The sequence below is a fragment of the Erpetoichthys calabaricus genome, chromosome 10 (assembly GCF_900747795.2).
Source record: "Erpetoichthys calabaricus chromosome 10, fErpCal1.3, whole genome shotgun sequence".
In the NCBI taxonomy this organism is placed as follows: Eukaryota; Metazoa; Chordata; class Cladistia; order Polypteriformes; family Polypteridae; genus Erpetoichthys; species Erpetoichthys calabaricus.
The window spans coordinates 25,982,682-26,002,752 of record NC_041403.2 but is presented as its reverse complement, the minus strand read 5'-3'; positions in this window follow the sequence as shown (position 1 = coordinate 26,002,752).

Below are 20,071 nucleotides of genomic sequence, written 5' to 3'. Positions count from 1 at the left end.
CTTGTACAGATTCTAGCCAAAAAATAACTTTAAATGGGAGTTGTTTTGTTTCTATTTAGCAAAAATATCTAAAACAAAATTTACTTGACAACATTTTTTAAAGTAAGCTAAATAATCGTAAATACACATTTTTTGATAAACTGATAATTCTTACAATGAGGAAAACAAGATTTAATGTCTTGATATAAACATTTTCCACTTATTTAGAATTCATTTTTTGCAGTGTAGTATGGTGTGATAAGGAATAAAAATTATTCAGCCTAAAATTTCCACGTTTTTAATTTTCAAAAATTATACAGCTTCACATGAATCCAAACTGAAAGAAGCAGAAAAATAACTGAAGTTAAAAATTACTTCATGTAAGAAAAAGAGGAAAATTACTCAAATTAGATTGTGAATATTGAGTGCCTTTGTTTTATAGGCTCACCAGCTGTGCTGCTTGTCTAAATCCAAGTCCTGAGCATTAATGTTTGCAGTTTTGTAATGTATATAGTAATAAAATGCTTTGCACTACTCTTTTCAACAGATGGTGCATCACAATTATTAACAGAGCTTTTACAAATTTCATACCAAATGGCATATAACAGAGTCATAGCAACGTTACGGACACACATACACATGCACAGACGCTTGTCCTTTTATTAAGTTGGATAAGTTGTTTTCTTTTCCTACAGGTGTTACTCTCTGTTGGGCGTGTTTCACCATCCATTAGAATGTAATGTGTAATGTATGTAGTAATAAATTGTGTTTTTATTCCAACAGATAGCATATCAAAAACATTACGACTGCTTTTATGAATCCCACACGAAATGGCATATATCAGAGACATAGCAAAGAGACAGACACAGACACACACACACAGACACTCGTCCTTGTATTAAGGTGGATTTTTGTCAGTGTCAGTTTCTAATTTTGATAACTGTAAGCACAGTTTTAATTCTAACTTGAGCTCATTCCTTTATTTATTTGTAAATGAACGGTGAAACAATGCCTTTCCACTGTTATTATTAATAATGCTAAAATGAAATACTAGATATGTGTGATTTATTATTAATAATTTCTAACATTTATCTTTGTTCTTCTTTGTATATTCTTCTGCCTTACACTGACAGTTTCTAAAACTGGTCTAAAAAGTGATCCTACACCAAACAAGTTCCCCAAAACTAAAAATCTTTTAATATTGATGAACAGGAAGCTGAGACAGAGAGACAGACAGTGGTGAGAAAGAGAGCTCTCACCTGAGATCCACTCTTTTTGCAAAATTCTTTTTGGATTTGATACATGGGTCCCACGCAATCTCCATTCTCACAATTATCGGTTCAATAAGGTGTGAAGTGAGAGTGAGCCATTCTTTCGGAGACAATGAAAACTTTAAAAGACTTTGATTTGTAAAGGACATCAGGACCTGCAACAGGAAACAGAATCTGAGAAAGCCCCATCACCAGAAGCTTGGCCCAGAAGTCAGCAATAGCTCAGGGTGACTCTTAAGGCCCCTAAGGACAGCATTCCCTCAAGATTCCCTCATCCTTATGTCTGGGAGAAGAAAGCATATAACCTGGATGCCACCTGGGCGTTAGTCTATGTCGGATAACATGTTATTACAAGTTAAAACATCATTATCATTATCATGATCATCATCATTCCACTTTATCTGATAAGGGAAGCAGTACAAACACAATTAGATATGCCAAGCAGGTCATACAGTGCCCAGCACCAAATTTCAGCTTCTTCCTGGAAAGCCCAGAGATATCCTGAAAAATAAATACTTCAGCATGCGTTGAATTTGTTCCTGGTCTTCTGTTGTCTCCTGTGTGAAGCACCAAAAAGACATTCAAACCAATTAAACTGGTGCTTCTTGATTCAGATGGACCTCCAGGAATAATATGAAGCTCCTCACCCTTTCAAAGAGCCTGAGTCCAGTAGCCGTTGTAAAGGAACTTCATTTTGGGTAGCTTTTATTCTTTCAGTCACCACCCAGAGTTCATGACTATAGCTAAGCACAGAAGTGTAGACCATCTGGTGAACCGGAGGCTTTGCCCAAGGACTAAACTCCTGCTTCAGCAGTGCTGTCTATTACAACACCCATAAAAGTGTTGCTTTTTTTAAAAATACAATTTATTTTTGTATAGCCCAAAAATAACACAAGAAGTGCCGCAATGGGCTTTAACAGGCCCTGCCTCTTGACTGCCCCCCAGCCTTGACTCTTGAAGAAGACAAAGAAAAACGCCCCAAAAAAAAACCTTGTAGGGAAAAAAATGGAAGAAACCTGAAGGCAGTTCAAAGAAAGACCCCTATCCAGGTAGGTTGGGCATGCAGTGGGTGTCAAAAAGAAGGGGATCAATACAATTCAATACAATACACAGAATAGAACAAATCCTCAATACAGTATAATAGTACAATAAAAATATTACAAGTATGGAGCAGAATTTAACATTAGATGATATCACATAATATGAGTTGGATTTGTTCAGAGTCCTGGAGACCTCAGCCATCAAGCTGCCCCCCCAGTTGGCCATTCTAAAGCTGAGACAGCGCTGGGCCAGCCAGTCCAATGAAAGGACCCTTCTAACTGATGATTCCTGTGATCCTCCATCAGAGATGACTTTGCCTTAGGCAGGCAGAACACCTTGGCAGGTGGGCAGTGGCAACAAGTGCCACATTTGAGAACCGAGAAATAGGTGAGGGTTAGTAACAAATTACAACTATCATAGTACTTACATTTTAGTGCTAATGACCAACAACAGAGATGAAGACTGTACAGTTAATCAGCAATCAACAATCACCTCTGCGCTCATTCATGGACTCACTTGAGGCACTTGAACCGGGTGCTCACCCCTTATCTAAAAGACAAGCAATGGTTTCCCACAAGAAGACCATGACTTTGGATTCAGTGTTGCTCATTCTTATTTTCAATCAGCTGCAAACTGTCTCAGTGCCCACCATCATCTGCAAAGAACAGTGATGCAATGTTGATAAAATATTTATCAAACTACTAAATATTTATGTAAATGTAGTTTTACATTTTAGTTTACTGGAATAAAGAACGCAGATAGCAGAATGAAAGTAAAAGTGTGGTATCTGAAGTGGACTGGTGTCATCTTATGAAGGCTACACATGGATCTGTGCAAAAAGCAAGTCTGCAAAACTAAAAAAAGTCTTGACTTAGGAATCATCACCCCTCTTGTATTCCCTGTTTTATAACATTTGCTGCGCTCACCCCTACTGTTACAGTGCAGATGGGTTGTCTGTATGATGGTGCAGAAATCCCCTATGACTACAAGATGTACCAAAGGATTGCCTAATAAAAGATGCATTGAAAGCCAAGTATGAGTATCCCCAAGCAATTCCTTTGTAATTGGAACTGCAGCATCAAACAGCTCTCAGTAGTCCTTGTCTAATTACTTTAGATTTGTTTTCTGTCTTCCCAAATATAGCACATAAATAGTAAGACCAGCCAGGATAAGGAATTGTGATTTAATTACCTGACTGAGCTCCTAATCATTTTTGAAAGCTTAAAGGAGACTCTGAGATGGCAGCAAAGTATGTTAGCATTTTCTATGGCCATTAAAAAAAAATACTGACTGGGACAAAAGTGTAATAAAAATAAATAACGAGGAACATGGAGTAGATTCAAAACCACATTCATGTATATGTATGAATTTTCTAATAGCAAAATTCTTCAAGGTAAATAAATTGTTGCATTTTGAGTACAGTACCTTTAATAGTCTAATATATATATATTACTTTGATGGATGGAGCATATGGGTGGGCATCTCGGCCAGGATGGAGCAAATTTCCATACCTGCATGGAAGGCCAGCCCTTCAGAAGCATGAGAAAGAAGGCGAGGATCATTTTGCCTTGGCCAGAAGACAGACAGTACTTGGGCATCCTGACAGGGTTGGACTGAGGAACAATACCTGGCTGAGAGGCCAGTGTGATGGAAGGACAGGAGGAGACAACCTGTTGCTTTGTGAAGGAGTGTGTGTGAGTTGGGCCAAGGCTGGGTGTGTTCCTGGGATCCCCACCGAAAAAATAAATAAATCACCGTCATAGGCGGTGAAAATCTTAACTGGGTTTTTAGTCACTATAATGTCAATCCAAAATGGCAATGTTCACCGTGAACAGGAAGTGCAGTAACATTTTATTATTTTTATTTTATTTTATTATTATCTTAATAGAAGAATTTACTTGAAATGAATCATATCATTCCATCATTCTGAATACTGAGAAGGTAAACATTAACATTATCAGAGTGAAAAGTAACAGACTAATGGATATAACCTTGATATGTGCTATTGTTTGTACTTTGTGCTAAAGGTTGCTTTATGCTGTTTTTTAATTGAAACTTCCAAGCGTAAATAGTAGTATTTATCACTGCAAAGAGCATAAAAATGTTTTTTAGACACAACAGCATACTTTTTGCATATTTCTTGCTCATCTGTTTCTTCTTTAATCCAGACTATAGAACTATTAATTGTTGCTGAAAAAAACAGCTTTGCTGTCGGCATCCATGTTTACTTTCCCTATTGAGTAACACAAATGCAGAGATGATGAAATTGTGACTTCTGACTTCCCAGCTCTGCTGCATGATGAATGAGGCAAAAGAAAGGTGTCGTTATAATCAAAATCAGTATGAGGCAATTGAGAATGGGGCATTACAGATACCATTCAAGTCACGGCGTCTTACAGAAGAGCGCAACTAACACACCAATACTTATTATATTTTTTGTGGGACTAGATCAAAGTCTTCCAAAGCTCGCATTGGCTCTGAGGCTAGGGATCTACGCCAGCAATCGGAAGGTTGCCCGTTCAAATCCTGTAAATGTCAGATGTGATTCCACTCCTTTGGGCCCTTGATCAAGGCCCTTAACCTGCAGTTGCCCCATCCTGGGTTTGACGTTAACCTGCATCAAGCCCTGCAAGCAGGTCCTCCAATCTTCAGGAGAAACTTGGGGGATGGTGGCAGGATTGGCACTCCAGCCACTGTAAAAAAAAACTTCACACTATTCCATTCCATTTGAAATTCTGTGGTGCTGAGGTGTCACCCATTGTATGGCTGTGCTCAGGTCCTAATTTAGGATCCTGAGGTGCTTTGTTGTGTGGTGGGTGCCGAAATGTTTTATATCAGTGCATATTCTCAACCTCTCTTTGTGGGATTAATAGCAATGACTGACGTAGATTATATTGCATTTCCAGGGATGTGTGAGATAGTGTAAAGTAGCCTACCTACCTTTAACAAGGCACGTTGCTCCCTCTCAGTTTCTTACCACAAAACTGTGCTTCGGTCCTAACAGGAGAAAAGGGTTGGCTATTTCACTCATTTAAGAAATATACAACACACTTAATCCGGTACAGGTTCTTAGGGATGGGGGTCTAAATTGGCACCATCAGGTACAAGGCAGGAACGAGACATTGACAATCCATCACAGGGCCCAGTCATGCACAAACTCACACTCAGACTAAGGAACCTAACCTATTTAGTCAAATTCAGAGTAATGAGAGCCTGTTTTGAGGGTAATGGGTGGATAAATGGAGTACACACAAAAAGTCCATACAGACATTATAGGAACATGAAGACCTCACATAGGCAATGGTCAGGCACATGATTTAAATCCAGGACACAAGACCTATGAGGCAACACTTCATGACTCATGAAGAACAGTGTTGTATCCAAGCAATACATTTCCAAACACAGGCAAAATGTATGAAATGGACTATGACAAGTGTTCTGATAAACTGAGGTGTCCCAAGGACTGATTTGTTCCTTTGTTTTATCAGTTATCTTTAACTGACCCACATTTTTAGTTGTCTGCTGTTTTAGAGAAAAAATAACATCATTTTTTACTTCATCAGTAGAGCAAGATTAAAGATGATGGGAACCCCCCAGGCTAGAGGCAAATTTCAGAGCCCTTCCTACACAAAACACTAGGAGTGCACATCAATTTCAAGGTCTCAGATTTTATATCTGTACAAAGTCTTAGCTTTAAAATGAATGCCAAAAATCAGAAGAACAGAAAAAAATATGGACAGAGTATGCACTATCAAAGCTTTAATTAGCCATTGCTGCACAGATGACAAATAATCAAGTAACCATCACAAACCAAGGTTTAAAAAGTCAACTATAGGACCCCATTGCAAATGCCTACAAAACCGGAAATATAAAATACTGAAATAGACCATTCTGTATATTAACACAGACAAAGACTTCCTTTTACTTTTCTTGATTTCTTTGCTGCAAAGTCCTTGATCTGATCACTAAAATGCAGTTTTCAAACCTGATCACTGTAAATTGACATTAGAGTCAGGCGATCAAGTTTTTCTTTTCTATTGTGCATCTGAGCCTATTCTTCACTTGCCTAAGCTTGGTTAAAGATGGCTCACTACCTGTAATTGTAACAAGTAATGTCAGATAAAGCCATAAAGCAACATTTACATTTAGGAAGATGACCTGAATGATTTTTTCTATAAGACATTGTTAAAGATCTGGAGAGGATAAAATACTTTTAAGTACTCGTATCCTGCTGTGCCTCAAACAATAAAAGCGACAGATAGAACAATAACTACAAACAAATACATATGATAGTATGGTAGGTACCTACAGAGGGGTTGGCGCTGTGTGCTAATGCCTTCTTTTACAGAATGGAAGATTGACAGCCATTCAGCTTTTGATGTCACTTCAGTTGTTCACCCTCCTGGATCCACAACTTCCTGTCTAGACCCCATACGTCCAGCAGTTCAGCCATCTTTGAGTCAGTTACTATCGAACTTCTGTCTGAAAAGATGTCATTTTTATCTTTGTGAAAAATTACTTTAGTTTTGGTTTATTTTCATTATACAGGGTCACGGAGATGACCCAATACAATACCGACAATTTAATCTAAGCATATACTTAAATGAATTTGTAATAATCAATTATTAAAAGGACTGAAGGTAACTAAAGGGTTAACTAAAAGCAGTTTAAAGCTTGGGCACGGGAGGCTTTTCTCTTATCTAGAAGAGCCACCAAAATAGTTCCTAAGGTTAAAATAAACTACTAAAAAGTGAGAAAGCCCAAACACCCCAATTGTGAAGAGGTGATAAGATCAATGAGAAAACCCGCAGAATACCCCTATTAACAAAGCAGTTTACAATCAATGAAGAATCGACATGTATATAAAGTTGCTGTTGGCTATAAACAGTTGTTTAAAATGATAGAATTCTGCATATTAAGAATCAGATGAAGTGATGTATTAGATTAGGTAATGGTAACAGAAAAGTATAAAAGGGGATGAATTGTATTAATGATTGATCACTCCATGGACTGAGATATCTGTGCATATATTTGTGCAAATAAAGAACTGCTCTGCATTTTCATCTGGTCTCCTGATGAATTCTTTGAAAACAGAGGATAGTTTTTTCCACTACACTACTCCTAACAGCCTGTGAAGCAAGCGTGTCAGAATGAACATCACTATTTGAATCACCATCCGGAATTATCAATACACATCGTAAACAGGAAGCCTGACTCTTCATTGGATTACTTTTTGAATTGAAGACCCGCCTCTCTCCTTAATTCATTGGTCAAGAGTCCTGTCTTCAATTCAAAAAGACATTCCCATAAGGCTTTAGCTTTTCTGTGTATGATATCCACTGATAATTCTGGAAGTATCTATCCATCCATCCATTTTCCAACCCGCTGAATCCGAACACAGGGTCACGGGGTTCTGGGAAGTATCTAGTAAAATAATATTTTAACAAAAAAGAATTAGTTTTGTGCATTTGAAGCATCAGACTGGATAACTGAAATGTGTCAAGACAATGGAATTGGGCTCAGTGTGGACACCAATGTAGGTGGCTGGGATGAGAGCTGGAAAAGAGTCTTTTTTCACTGGCCTCTCATCTCTGCTGAAGAGACCCAGGGGGTTAGCAGAGGAGACGAGAAACAGTGACAAGAGATTGGAGCACTGGAAAGGTGTTCAATAAAAGTTGATCCTGAATATGGTTTTGTTTATTTATTGATATGGATGTATTTATTGGTTTTATCTTCCTCGCCTCACTATTAACTTTATGGATTATTTAGTGAAGAGTCTACTAAAGAACTGTACTGTTTCAATACAAAGTGCTATGCATTTTGCACTGTATTCATTGTTTGTGTCCTCATTCACCCTAACCCATCTTGGTTATGACTATCGATGTCCCTGGACAAGGAGTGGGCATCACAAAGTGGTGGCAGCGGTGGGATTTATGCCCATGTCTCCTTGGAGTCTAGATAGGGAAGCACTGGAGACGAGAGGCAAGACAAAGAGAGTAGCAATTCTGACTTTGATTGGTCTACACATCCTGAAGCCACAAAAAAGCAATAGACATTTCACAGGACTCATCACATCCCGGTCATTGCCTCTTCCAGCTTTTGCCATCGGGCAAGAGATACAGAGCTATGAAAACTAGGACAAACCGCCTTAAAAACAGCTTTTATCCGAAAGCAATCATGGCCCTGAACTCAAAATAAAACTGCTCCATATTATTCTTCCAATGTGCAATATATACCGTAAGTCAACAAGTGCAATTTGTATATTTATTACTATTCGGTTTGTTATTATATTCTGTCTTTTTGTCTTTTTAACTCTTATTCCTCACACTGAGTTGATTGCACCTTCAATTTCGTTGTTCCTTTGTAAAAGTGACAATGACAATAAAGATCTATCTATCTAGTTTTGTTTTTAATTATTTATTGGTTTTAACTTCATGATTGCACTGTTTTTATGGAGGATTATTTATTGAAAGATTCAACTGTACTGCACTTTTTGAACACTTTTGATTGCTAAGAATAAAAGCACTATACACTTTTGCACTATAAACTTCTTGTTTATTTGTCCTAGTCTGTCATAATTATGACTATTGGATGTCCCAGGTAACATAAGGAACCCAAAGCAGCAGGCTCCCAGGGCATCATGGGAGCTGAAAAAGCCGCAGGAATTCTTTGACACTATCGAGTCAATATGGACTAAATCTCCTAAGAATTATTTCTAGCACCTTCTTTAATCTATGACTTGAAGAGAAGGGCTGCCCCAGTTCTAGGTAAGCGGCTCTAATATATATAATTTTTGTTTGTTTTCATTTTTCTTTATTTTTTGAAGCCTTTGCGGAATTAGGAGCATGTTTGTTATTTTCTCCAGGCTTAAACATAATTAATGGTGAATTCTTTGGCAGCAGAGAGAAGCATGTTTTATGCCTTTGTATCTAAAATTGTCAGCGAGTAAACAAGATTCATTGTTCTGTGCAGTGAGCATAGGAGCTAGAGCATAATAAGAATAAAAGCAATGATTTTAACCATAAACCACAGGGTCGGAGCTCCACTGAATTTTCCTGCAGCACAACTTGATCAAACTCATGCGCACAAAAAACATGATAAAGCCTGAAAAACACTGCAAATTCTTTGGCAGACAGAAAAATGTAGCCAAGACAGTAAACAGCCTTTTAAATTCTGAAGGATTACGTGATAAAAAAATTAAATAAACTGGACTAAAAGTGCTCCCTAAAAGCATGTCTTAATGAAATGAATGCATGAAATGAATAGAAAATTGTTTGCTTTTGTTTTCTGGGTCCATTGTAATACAGTTTGAGTCATCAGCATCACAAATATAATTTATGTCTTGTTTGAAATATTTGAATATTGGCCATTAGTTTCTTCCTCTGAATACTTACTGTGCTTCATGGCTTATTTTATTCTTTACTTCTGAACATTAATTAGAAGAATATTTTATATTGCATCCCATCTACCAATTTGTGGTAGCTGCTGAAAAACCTTCAATAACAACCCAAGGTTCAAGCTTTTCTCTTTCTACAATTTTTTTTGTCCCCGATGACCTCATGTAAAAGCATCATTTGTCAAAATCGGAATATGATTGCTCTGTCACAGGAGCATTAAGACTAAAATCAACAGAAACTAATGTGACTTAAATAGTAAAATTATCATGTGCCTGTCACATTCAGAAATTTTTACTTGCAGCCATCTGTGCAAATAAGGTGGGCTGGCGTATAATGAATCTGGTTGAAATGACTTATGGGAAGTACTAATGAGAAAGGTGGTGAAGCTGAATGCGTGAAAGAAGGAAAGATAAAAACACAACTACACTTTCATGATTGTATGTTATGGCTCCTGCATAAAAATGATATGTATTTGCTTTCTGAAATATAATAACACAGCTGTGAAGTTCATGCTTATTTTTCACTGTTCATTCCATTACACTAAAGTCTTATAAAGATGATATGTTTATTATGAGGCGGGTGTAGAGAATGATGCAGTGCTCCAACATGTGAGTAATTACTCAATCCATATTTAATAAAATGGAATTCAGGATAATAAAATCAGCTGGATTCACAACATAACAAAAGCTGATTTAAAATGAATACACTTAACATCTGATACTCCGAATCCAGTTCAGGGTCACAGAGGTCAAAGCCTATTCAGGGAGCATCAGCATCCAGGAAATGGAATTAGCCCAGGATGCGGTGCCAGTTCCTCACATCATACACTCATACATATTCCCACTATCACATTTATTACACCAAATTGGAGTCAAAAATGAACAACTTTGGGATGTGACACGAAAACTTAAGTTCTCAGATACAGAATTTCACTTTATATAACAACAAACTTGAAGTCGAGATAACAAAACATAACACAACATAACATAACCTGCTTAACAGGCAGTATGGGTTCATGAGAAGAGTGTGTGGCCAAACCAGTCCTTTAGATTTTATATTAATGACTAGCTGTCCCCCACAGCTCCGCCCACATAGTAGTGAAACAGTATGTATCCAGCAGGGGGCGCTAGCTCCCTTCTTGGAATGAGTTCTTTTGTAATTGCGGCATGTTACATAACCCGAAACTTAGTGATACAGCGGTAAGAAATCACATAGGAGAAATAACTTAGCTTTCTTTAATGACGGTTTACACTGCATAACAGATGAAGGAAGCCATGACAAGAACCCAGTTCAGGAGTGGGAGCCTGCCATTTTCGCCACTGCAGTGGAAGGATTTTCAGGATTTATCTCCCATTAGTCCATCAGCTTCAAAGGTGTGCCGGGTAATGTTCCAAGGCTTTATACTCTTTCTTCATGTGCAGGCCCCCACTTCGGTGAATCATGCCATTCCAAACAAGGCAAAGAGGATACAGTTTCATGCTGATTTTCACACACAGAAATAGTATACACTGCAATGGGCTGGCACCCTGACCAGGGTTTGTTTCCTGCCTTGCGCCCTGTGTTGGCTGGGATTGGCTCCAGCAGACCCCCGTGACCCTGTAGTTAGGATATAGCGGGTTGGATAATGGATGGACGGAAATAGTATACAATTGTCATCAGTCTGACTGCCCATTTCGCTGTTGTTCCTAACTTGTCTTGTCTTAAAATGCTTGCCTAGCAGTTCTAAATGATGAGCCCCTGTGTTAATTCTGTGTCCACTGTGCATGTGAGTAGAAAGAAAAGTAGATTTATAAAATATTTTTGTACAGAGGACAGTGACATATTAAACTTATGTTACACAGGACAAACTTTAATAATCTCTAAACAAACAATGTCAATTTCCATTCATCCATCCATTTTCTAACCCGCTGAATCCGAACACAGGGTCATGGGGGTCTGCTGGAGCCAATCCCAGCCAACACAGGGCACAAGGCAGGAAACAATCCCGGACAGGGTGCCAACCCACCACAATAATGTCAATTTACTTACTGTATATAGCACATTTAAAACAACATAGGAATGCTGTGGCCAAAGTGCCTTACAATAATAGAAGAAAAAAACCCATACAATTAACATAAATAACAATAAAATAAATGAACATAAATAAAATAAATAATAAATAGAAGTAATATTACATAATCACAATGAGGAAACCATCAGTATTACTGAAGGTCACGGAGTGCAAGTGAATAGAAATGAGTCTTTAATCTTTTTTTGAACAGTTCAATTGTAGATGACTCCTTTATGTAATGGAGTAAAAAGTTCCACAGGCGAGGCGCAGCAGCTGCAAAAGCCCTGTCCCCCTTAGTTTTACTCTTGGTACGAGGGACAACAAGAGATAACTGACCAGAAGATCTAAGCACTTTGGATGGCTGGTGTAAAGCACACAATTCAGATAAATAGGCAGGAGCAAGCCCATGTAAAGATTTAAAAACTAGCAACAAGATTTTAAAATCAATTCGAAAACTGACAGGCAACCAGTGTAAAGAAGCTAATATTGGAGAAACAGAGTCATACTTTCTTGCCCCAACCAGAAAGCGAGCGGCAGCATTCTGGACCAACTGTAACCTGCGTATCAGGGATTTGCTAATCCCAGAATACAGCGAGTTGCAGTAATCAGGGCGAGAAAAGATAAAAGCATGAGTAACTTTCTCAGTATCTCTAGAAGATAAAAAAGGCTTGATCTTACACTTGATCTTACAAACGCTAGCTAAGTGGAAGCAAGGTACTCTCCAAAATGTGACCAGAGGTACATCGATTCGAATGGAAGCTGACGCATGAGTGAGGACGGCCCTGTCCGCCTTCCTACTCCTGACGTCATGCTTCCCCCTCCCCTCGGCCCACAGCCTCTGTCTCGGATTAACACAAATATATCAGTCCTGCAGTCGAACTATGATTCTTAGCGCAATGAGAGAAGTCGCAATATCAACCGGAATGTTCAAGCAAATTATAGAATAAAACCTGATCTAAATCCATTAACCCCTTCACCGCCCTCTGCCGGATATATCCGGCACCGTTGTTTTAATGCTAACGCCATACTGCCGGAATTATCCGGCACATTTGCCTGTGGTTATGTGAATGCCTGGCAAGTAGTATAACTGACGGTTTGGCGTGGGTATTATTACTACGTTGTATTTCGACAAGTCTGTGGTTGTTTTGGCCGGTCATGTGACATGATTCGCATGTAACAGCTGTGAATATGGCGAAACGTAAACTGACTTCAAGTGAGGCTTTGCAGGCGATTTTGGACAGTTCTGATCATGATTGTAGCAGTTCTGAAGAAGATTTTAGTGACAGTGATGAGCAGCAACGTGTGCTGCATGATATTGTGAATGAAGACGCATCGGATGACGCGCTGAGTGGGTGTATCCCCAGCATCTCAGCTGGGCTGCTGCCCGTGGTGAACTACCTTTTCTGCATTCGTTTGAGGCAACATGTGGCTTTATTGTTGATGTAAACAATTACACTGCTGAGCAGTTTTATGAGCTGTTTGTGTCACCTGATTTGATCAGACATTTTGCTCATCAGACAAATCTGTATGCAGCACAGTTTATTGAGAAAAATCCCAATTTACCTCCACATTCCCGTGTTCGTGCTTGGTTTGACACTGATGAAAACGAAATGAAAAAATTCATTGGGATTTTGATGTTGATGGGAATAATCAGAAAACCAGATATTGAGATGTACTGGTCTACAGATCCTATGTATGCAACACCTATTTTTGCAGCTGTCATGACACGTAACCGATTCTCTTTGCTGCTGAAATTCTTTCATTTGAATGACAACAGAAACGAGCCAGATAAGAAAGATCCAAACCGCGACCACTTGTTCAAGCTACGTCCTTTGATTGATCATTTATTTGAAGCATTTCAGTTGCCCTACATGCCAGGACCGTCAGTTGCAGTTGATGAAAGTTTATTGTCGTGGAAGGGCCGCTTACAGTTTCGACAGTATCTACCATTGAAAAGGGCACGGTTTGGTATCAAGATGTTTTGCTTAGCTGAGAATTCAGGTTACATTTATAGATTTCGTGTATACACTGGCAACTTGCACAACATTTAGTGGTCAATACTGCTTGAATAAATGTAAAAAATGTAAAAAAAATGTAAAAAAGTAAAAAAACAAAAATTGTTCAGATTTCGCCTGGCGTGGGGAATATTTAGGGAGTTGGTGGTTAAAGGGTTAAGTAGTTCTCTCGTGAAAAGTGGACAGACAGACATACAGACACACAGACAGATGTTGGATTTTATATACTGTATTTACCCGTGTACCACGCGCATATTTTTTCCCGAAAATTAGCATTAGAAAATCAGGTGTGCGTCATACATGAGGAAATTTTTTTCTGTAATGTTTACTTCTTCTGCTTGGGCTCTCTCGCTCGCTCTCTCTCTCTCTCATTCGCTCACTCTCTCTCTCTCTCATTTGCTCGCGCACGCTCTCTCTCTCTTGCTCGTTCGCTCGCACTTTCTCTCTCTCTCTCTTGCTCGTTTGCTCGCGCTTTCTCTCTCTCTCTCTTGCTCGTTCGCACATGCTCTCTCTCTCTCTCTCACTCGCTCTTTTGTCATGCAACAAAGACAGAAGGGCATTTCGCGGAAATCCTGCCCTAAACTCTTCCTATACAATCACAACACACGTCGTACACGGGGAAAATTTTTTTCGTGATTTTCTTTGTAAAAATTAGGGTGCGCGTCTTACATGAGGGTGTGTGGTACACGACTAAATACGGTATATAGAGATGTGGATTCAGGTATAATTAGTAAACTTGTGAAATTCAAAGATGACAATAAAATTGAACTGAACACTGAAGAGGAAGAAACAATTCAGAAAGACTTGGACAAGCTGCAGAACTGAGGAAACACGTGGGAAATGCTGTTTAATGTAGCAAAGGAAGTAACCTCTGAAAAGGATTTAGGAGTTGGTGTTGACAAAACATTTTCATTTTCTAAACAACATGCAGAAGAGATTAAAAAGGAGAGTAAAATGTTAGAGCAAAAGTGTATTTCGTGAACACTGTTGAATATAAATCAAGGGATGTTATGCTCATACTATATAACATTAATGAGACTGAGTACTGTGCGCAATTCAGGTCACTACAATATAGACATAGAAGTACTTGGAACTGTGCAGGTGAGAGAATCTGAAACAAACTTCTACGCCATGTAGTTGAAACAGAACCCTTGACAGCTTTTCAGGAGTATCTGGAAGAGATACTAGGACAGCCTAGTGATTAGCTAAAGAAATGCACTTGATAGACTGAATGGTCTCCTCTCGTTTGACCAAATTTCTTATGTATCTTTTTGTGCCACAGATGGGATTTGGCCAGCTGCACCACTTCTCTCCTTTCTAAATAAAATGGCACTAACACATAGAGCCTGTCTGATCAGAACGTTATCAGCTGAGAACAAAATGCAAGCTTTCCAAGAAACAAACCAGACTTGAGCTGAAGGGCAGTCTCCTAAGGTATCTGCCATTAGGAGACTCTTTGCCTTTCTCATGATTAGCTTTATGTGCTATGCTCAGTATTTAGAAGTTTTTATGTCTTTGTAACAGTTTGATAACTAAAAAACATTTTGCATTAAATTGATTTCCACTAAAATGTTTGTTTCAATGCAAATAGCTTTTGACCCCCACGATTCTGAGCTCCACCAGGCAGGTTTTGTTTAATCTCTGTTTTCAATATTCAGCTTTATTTATCAAGCCACATAAATGAAATCTGGCATACTGGCACTTCTCACCATTGTACCTTTCCACCTTACCATTTTCTGAATGGGCAATGCCAGCTATTGCAGATACTACACTATGAACTACAAATTCTAGAACTTGTAATAGACATATTTTAGCACAAATGAGCAAAACGTTGACCACTTTTGCACCATAGATGGCTCCTTTTAGGTTGAGGCTTTTGGTCATCACTTGTAAGACTACTCAAAAAAGGCAAAACTAGGAATAATAACAAATATTAATGAATTAGCGTTTGCTTGCTTTCTGAAGTGGATATGTGATCCCCTCATGGATTTTACAGTATGTGACTGTGTGGCAGATGGCTGGGACCCTTGCCTGGCCGGGACACCCATGTGATGGAAGGACCAGGGGAGAAGGCATATTCGGGGCAATATCTGCCCCGGAACACGAGAGGGCAACCCCCCTGGATTGCATCGGGACCACCCAGAAGTGCTGCCGGATGACCGAAGAGCACCTGGAGCACTTCTGAGTGCAGTATAAAATAAGCCGCCTCACTCTGTTCAAAGAGCCAGAGTCGGGAGGTGGACAAAGCTTGTGGAGAGGAGTGTAGGTGACAGAAGAAGAGAGAGAAAAAGGAAGAAGGGACTGAGCAATATTAGTTAGGTGATTTGTGCATTGTGCTGGGTGTTATGAAAAGGAAAAGAAATAAAGCATGTGCTTTTGTACTTGTGTTACTATGTCAGGGTTGACTTCCACAACATTTAGTTCTTTATATGATTTGGCAGGCAGTTGGGTGCAGTGGTGTTTATTCGTGCTATCATAACACCTGTGACATGCACCTACATCGAAAGGTACTAACTAACAACTAACCTCTTAAGTTCTTTTCCTAATGAGGAAGAGGAGGAAATGTCAAAACCAGCTATACAACTGTTACCTTATACCTCTTATCTGTCTCCCCGTCCTTATTGTACCCAGCATATTCAGGTCTTGGGCTTGTCTTTTGTTTTTTGTCACCTTTGCTTCAACCCAGGAATCAAGGAATGAACAATCTAACTCAGCACACTAGTAGACACTGATTTCAAGTTTCACATAAAAATATTTATTTGCATGAAAAACAATAGCAGCAAATATAAGCAGTACAAAGAATTATGCACCTTAGGGGGGGTTCATGAAGTCTTTTTTTCAAACCCAGATGACATTTCCCAGATGGCAGTCCTTAGTTTTAGATTTTACATCCTTCATCAAAAGTGAAAAGAAAGATTTCTTGCCACAGACAGAGCTCCTTGGACAGTGTCCAGCAGCTAAGCAGACAGCAAACTCCATTTTAATGACTATGGCTTCTCTCAAAGTGTCCACCTGAACTAAAAATGAACTGAAAACTGAACTAAAACTCTTTTGAAGAAAGTTTTAATAGAAGGCAGACACTCCCTCCCACCTTCTTACCTAAAGTGTGCACCTGGTTTTCGTCTACCAGAAGAGCAGGCAGATTCTGAAAACACAGGAATGTTACAAAAATATTATCACAGTCAAGATGAATTTCCTGTGGGAATCAAAAGCTACAGTAAGTTGTAAACATGACAGACTATACAAAACATTCTAAGATCCAGCTTTGGCTTTCATCTTTCCCAGAATGCACCAGTCTTGTTCAGCTTGACAATTCTTTCATGCTTTGGCCATTTACCTGAAATTTGTCCGTTGAAGATGTTAAAGCATCCCCAATCCCCATGGCTAAGTCACTTGACCTCAAACCAAGTTTGCTGGGCCAATGCCAGCATCATTGTGTGTGCTTGTCACATAACCTGCCTGTGATACAAAAATTTAAAAATGTAAAAATTTGTAAATGATGTATAATGTTCTTTTTACACAAGTTGCCTCAGATGAAGGCATCAGACAAATATACAATAATAACAATAATTACTCATAAAAGTAAGTATTTTGAGCCCCTACTCAGGGAAAGGTGCAAATATAAACTGAATGTGTCTATTATAGTGCTGCTGACTCGCAGTTAGGAGACCCGGGTTCGCTTCCCGGGTCCTCCCTGCGTGGAGTTTGCATGTTCTCCTCATGTCTGCGTGGGTTTCCTCCGGGTACTCCGGTTTCCTCCCACAGTCCAAAGACATGCAGGTTAGGTGCATTGGTGATACTAAATTGTCCCTAGTGTTTGCTTGGTGTGTGCATGTGTGTGCGCGTGTGTGTGCGTGTGTGTACATGCCCGGGGTTTGTTTCCTGCCTTGCGCCCTGTATTGGCTGGGATTGGCTCCAGCAGACCCCCGTGACCCTGTAGTTAGGATATAGAGGGTTGGATAATGGATGGATATTATGAATTATGAGCTCCCAAGCACAAAAGTCAAAATAATTGCTCAAAGTGTCCACTAGAGGGAGAAACCATCATCCCTGGCTAGACATAGAATAAGGCAACAAAGAATCTTTATAAATAAAAAATGTAACCTTACCAAAATGCTCTGTAACAACAAAATAGGCTCTGAGGAGCACAAGACAACAGACACAGGAGGCACTTCCTTACAAATAGCAATCTTAGTCCCAATTTGAAATCTAAGAGTCAATGTCAAAAATACAGGGCAAAAGGTTCAAAACCCAGAAATCACAATAGCACAAAAATAATCACAAGAGAAATGCACCATACCACAAGCTCATTCACAATGAACCGCAAGGGACTATGGGTGGTCGGGAGTCCCAAACACAGAACAATGAGTAAGAGGCCTCCTAAAAGGACCATAAAGGCAGGACCTTTACTTAACCAGCCCACACAAGGAGACTCGCCCCTAACAGAGTTATCCTCAAAACTGCTAACTGCAGGCTTCCGGCCTAGCATGCTCCAAAAATAGGATGCTGGCAAAATAAGTTGAATTGTCTCAAAATATTGCAAATGCCCCACCAAGAAGAAGGTTAAATTAAAACCTTGATCCTGTATGAACATGGCAAACAATGAATATTAATAAATAAATGATTTATTAGAAAAAATGGAAAACATACAAACAGAATGCTCAAAATAGCAAAAACAGGCAAAAAGGAGTTGCCTAAGAGGCTGTCCCAAACAAACAAGTCCAATTCACAATCCAGAAGACAAAATCCTGAAACAGAAGCAAGAAAGTCATAAACACCAGCAAATCCAGCACAAAGATCAAAACTCACTAAATCTTCAAACACAAGTGCAATCATCTCCTGATTTTAGCTTACTCAGCTCTGGCCTCAAATAGCCTGAGTGAGGGCTCAAAAGGAGTGATTTCAGATTGGTCCTCCCTATTGGGGCTCCACCCACAACAAAAAGGGAATGGAAACACAGTTGGGACAATACTCAGTTATGAACATAACAGAAAATATATAAAAAAGTGAAAATTGATAATTCAAAAATGACTATTAAACATAAAATACACATAAATACAGACACCTAAATAACAATATATACAAAAGTGAAAATTAATAATTCGAAAATGACCATTAAACATATACAAATACATAACATATAGGGCTGAGGGCAGTCCCTTGATGGTGATGGGTAGGTGGTCCCGCCTCTTCGGGGACCACTCACAAAACACAAGGAACATAAAGGAAGATACTTAGAAACTAAATGACCAACAATAGTATCATAAATAATGGTGTCAAAAGTCAACAAAACAACTGCATCTCTTCAACCAACACTGTAAGCCTTGAAGGTTATGGCTGCAGGGGTCACAACTGGACACAGTCTCACTGCCAGAGATCATTGAATTTTTATATTAAAGTCAACTAGATTGATGAAACCTTTTAATAAAGCTAATTTGGTGCCGATGGCACTAGGCCTAAGGGATGATGCAATTCTAATGGACCTCTTGAGGATTTTTCATTTACATCACTTTTCATTAAACATTGAATCATAGCTTTTCACATTGTCATTTGTGGCAATTTGTGAACTTAAACTGGATTTTCTGGGTAGACAGTATACCTTCCCATTGCTCTCCCAATTAAGAATGTGTGCTAATCCCCATCATAGTATATGCAAATTGATTTTATTTACAGTGAAAATTTGGGCTGATGCACATTTTATATTCATATTCCAACCCCTTTCCTTTTTACTGTGCATCATCCAATATAATTAGGACTCTTTTAAAGAAATGGTCCTCCTTTGGACCTCTTGCTATTGAGGGGTCATCTCAATAGTTCAACTTCTCTGAATTACGTGGTCTTTGGTGATTGATATATGACTCGGCATGCTGCAAAGTCTCATCAAAAGAAATGTCTGCATTGATTAAACAGTGTTGTGTCTGCAGTGATTAAAAATCAAATCTGTCACTCTTCCTAAATATAAATTACACAGAAATTACAAGCAAACCAGTCATGGTGACAACACAGATCTTGCTGAGAGCTCAGTGGCTTTTTACATAAGATTCAAATGGAAAATTGTCAACTGCACATTAAACACCTGGTGCTGCTAATTCTCCCTTAAGAGGACACTCAAGTCCAATTGTTTTGTGCTTTTACTTGGGGTTCGAGATGCCTTTCTTTTTTAACTTGGACCACACCATATACGGATCTCCGGATCTCAAGTGATCTCCAACATTTCAGTTTTGGCAACATATTCTGTTGTTCGCAATATGAAAAAATATCACTCCACAGAGAGCATATCACTGATGAAAATTTCAAAAGTAGTGCTCCTCAACCAAA